At 40.1% G+C, this 3676-nt stretch overlaps 1 non-coding gene across 1 annotated transcript; it reads right to left on the minus strand.

Moving 5' to 3' along the window:
• Window positions 1-3327: 3327 nt before the first annotated feature.
• On the minus strand, window positions 3328-3431 carry LOC148580872 (small nucleolar RNA R71). Its single transcript, XR_015895563.1, has one exon. It is a non-coding gene; the product is annotated as a small nucleolar RNA R71 (small nucleolar RNA).
• Between the last annotated feature and the right edge of the window lie 245 nt (window positions 3432-3676).

The raw sequence follows: 3676 nt of genomic DNA on the forward strand, positions 1-3676 counted from the left end.
TTGTGTTCTTTCGCATGACCCATGGGACAGTAGGATCAAGGGCTATCCTCTGCTTGACAGTGATGCCAAGGCATCATAGGCTAGTTTCACTAGCATGTTTCTGTTAGTTTTAGTTGTTTTATGCATTTTCTTGAGCTTAAAGTAACCAAAAATGGTTAAATGAAGAACAAAGTAATGAACCATCCAAACAATATGATTTTGATGCAAATTCCATGAGTTTTAGTTATATTACTTAAATGCTATGAATGAAAGATTTCTCATGAAATTTTGCAAGACTTTGATGCAATTGTTTGGATGATTTCAGGGAAGAAGAGGCTAAGCAAGGAAGCAACAAAATCAATAAAGGAAGCTTGAATATCACATGTGGAGTTTAAGTTCCAGTTTAAGCCTAAACTGGAGCTTAAACGCCAAAATCATGAAGGATAAGAAATGCTGGGATTGAAGTTTAACCTCCAGTTTGACCTCAAACTGGAGGTTAAACGCCAGAATGAAAAGCCTCACTTAAGGAGCATTCCACGTTTAACCTCCAGTTTGACCTCAAACTGGAGGTTAAACGCCAGAATGAGTATGTCACCCAGGGAGGAGTTCCACGTTTAACCTCCAGTTTGACCTCAAACTGGAGGTTAAACGCCAGAACCAGGAAGAGTACCAGGGGCCATTCCACGTTTAAGCTCCAGTTTGACTCAAACTGGAGCTTAAACGTGTTCGATAGTTTTTTCACTCCAGGGTTGCTCTCTCCATCTCCACGTTTAACCTCCAGTTTGACCCCAAACTGGAGGTTAAACGTGTTCGACACCTCCAGGGCCACCATTCCAAGCTTCCACGTTTAACCTCCAGTTTGACCTCAAACTGGAGGTTAAACGTGTTCGACTTCCAGTATGCCTCCACCCTTTTCCACGTTTAACCTCCAGTTTGACCTCAAACTGGAGGTTAAACGTGTTCGACCTCCAGGGCTGCCCTTCCTATCTCCACGTTTAAGCTTCAGTTTAACCTTAAACTGAAGCTTAAACGTGTTCGACTACATGACTCTCCAGGGCTACCTTCTTCCATTTCCACGTTTAAGCTTCAGTTTAACCTTAACTGAAGCTTAAACGTGCTTCTACAAATGGCCTCACTGGAAGTGTCTGGCGTTTAAGTTGCAGTTTAAGCTTAAACTACAACTTAAACGCCACTCTTGAAAAGGGTTTCTGGGCCAAAAATATTGTGATTTAAGTTAGTCTTTGAGCACAATTATTAACTTAAACTTACTTTGGTATGAAACCCAATTGAATATCATGGTTTATGGGATTGGGCCTGAAGGATTGATGAGTTTGAAATCTCAATTTATTGAGTCATGTGTCATTATTTGATTATCACTAAGTTGGCTCAATAAATGTTACAGGATCTGGATTAACAACCTCATCAAGATTATGGATCATAAACCCAAGGCAAAAGGAAAGCAAGGAGAGGCCTCAAAGCCCAAGAAGCACAACTGAAGCTCAATATAGAAAGTGTATAAATAGGATAGAAGTTAAGTTAGAAAAAAGGCCTTTACTTTTACTTTTAGCTAGTTTCTTTTTCTTTGTAATTGAATTCAGAGCTATGATTCACTAAACCCCCTTTCATTGGGGTAGGGAGCTCTATTGTAATTCAATGAATCAATAATAGTTTATCTTCTTCTTCAATCTTTTCTCTTGAATTTTGTTAGAAAGCTTCTCGATCTAATTCCATTGAGTAGTTGTCTTGGGAAAGAGACTACTCATACTTGGAATCCTTCGGAGCCTTGGGAAAGGAATGGAGGATTCATGCTAGAGAAGCTTTCTCACAGTGGATTGGATTGGGGTTTGGATGGATATTGTGACATGTAATCCTACCAAATTGTGGTTCATGAAATTGTGTGGTATAATCAGTGATCAAGCATCATCTCTTCTTATGAACATTTAAACCAAGGGATTGGGAATTTGTTTGTTTTTAGAGAGCATTGGTGAGCCAAGGAATTGGGATCCAATCATATAAGATTGCCAAGCAAAATTCAATGAATGCATTGGTTGAGGAAGAGATTTACATGTTTTGATTCGGAGATTTCAATATCTCCTAAACCCAATGAATTCCCCATTTCTGATTTCCACTTTCTCTTTACATTCTGCAATTCAATTCTTGCAATCATCCCCATTCCCTTTTAATTTCAGCAATTTACATTCTGCTCTTTAATTCATGCAATTTAAGATTCAGCCATTTAATTTTCTTGTCATTTACTTTTCCCGCCAATTTTACATTCCGCAATTCTCATCTCAAATCTTGATTCCGCTCAACTAGAACACACTTCTAATCCGAATTGCTCACTCAACCAATCCTTGTGGGATTCGACCTCACTCTATTGTGAGTTTTTACTTGACGACGATAACCGGTGCACTTGCCGGAAGGAATTTTGCCGATCGTGCAATTTCCTAAATCGTAGCATAACACGTTTATGCGCATCAAGTTTATGGCGCCGTTGCCGGGGATTGGTTTTCGATTGACAATTCTCAAATTGGAAGCTAACTAGATTGAGCAATTTTTTCTTGCTTTGTTAATTCTGTTCTAAATACTTGTTGAATTTTAATTTCTGCACTTGGTTACATGCTTTCCTTCTTTATGCCTTTAAATTCATGCAACTAACTCACTGACTCACTAACTGTTTGAATTAATTCCTCAATTGAGCTAACCATACTCTTCCATTAACCAAGAGTATTTTACTTGTTTGTGTTTGAGCTGTGTTCTTGTATGACAGGTAGGAGAGGAGAGACATCAACTCCTCCATATACCGAACCGGAAAGGACCCTTCATAGACTTAGAAGAGAAGCAAGAGGGAAGAGAGTAGTGGGAGAAGAGGAATCTGAAGGAGAATCTGAGGACAATTTTGAGGAAGCTCTAGATCTCAACATGGATAGAGAAGTTCACAACCATGAGAGAGCTGATGGAAACAATGCCATTCCTGAGAGGAGGGTTCTTAGTTCATACATAAACCCAACCTCTGGGAATTGTGGTAGTAGCATCCAGAAACCACCCATTCAGGCCAACAATTTTGAGCTCAAGCCACAGCTAATATCATTGGTGGAAAATCATTGTTCCTTTGGAGGAAGTGCTAATGAAGACCCAAACCAACATCTCACAAAATTCCTGAGAATTTGTGACACTGTGAAGTCCAATGGAGTCCAGGAAGATGCCTATAAACTGCTTTTGTTCCCATTTTCACTTAGGGACAAAGCAGCTAAGTGGCTGGAATCATTCCCAAGGGGGAGTCTAACCACATGGGATGAGGTGGAAGGCAAGTTTCTGGCACGTTTCTACCCTCCACAAAAGGTCAATAGGCTTCGATCTGAGGTTCAGACTTTTAGACAACAAGATGGTGAAACTCTCTACGAGGCATGGGAGAGATTCAAGGATTTGACAAGGAAATGCCCACCAAACATGTTCCATGATTGGGTGCAATTGCACATCTTCTATGATGGACTCTCTTATGAATCAAGGAAGGCTGTAGACCATTCATCAGGAGGTTCATTGAACAAGAAAAAGACCGTGGAAGAAGCCATTGAAGTGATCGAGACAGTGGCTGAGAATGAGTACTACTATGCATCAGAAAGGCACAACACTAAGGGAGTCATGGAGCTGAACCATGTTGATACAATTCTAGCCCAAAACAAGGTGTTTGCCAAGC

This window comes from Arachis ipaensis, chromosome B10 (assembly GCF_059453495.1).
Source record: "Arachis ipaensis isolate K30076 ecotype BB chromosome B10, ASM5945349v1, whole genome shotgun sequence".
Taxonomy (NCBI): Eukaryota; Viridiplantae; Streptophyta; class Magnoliopsida; order Fabales; family Fabaceae; genus Arachis; species Arachis ipaensis.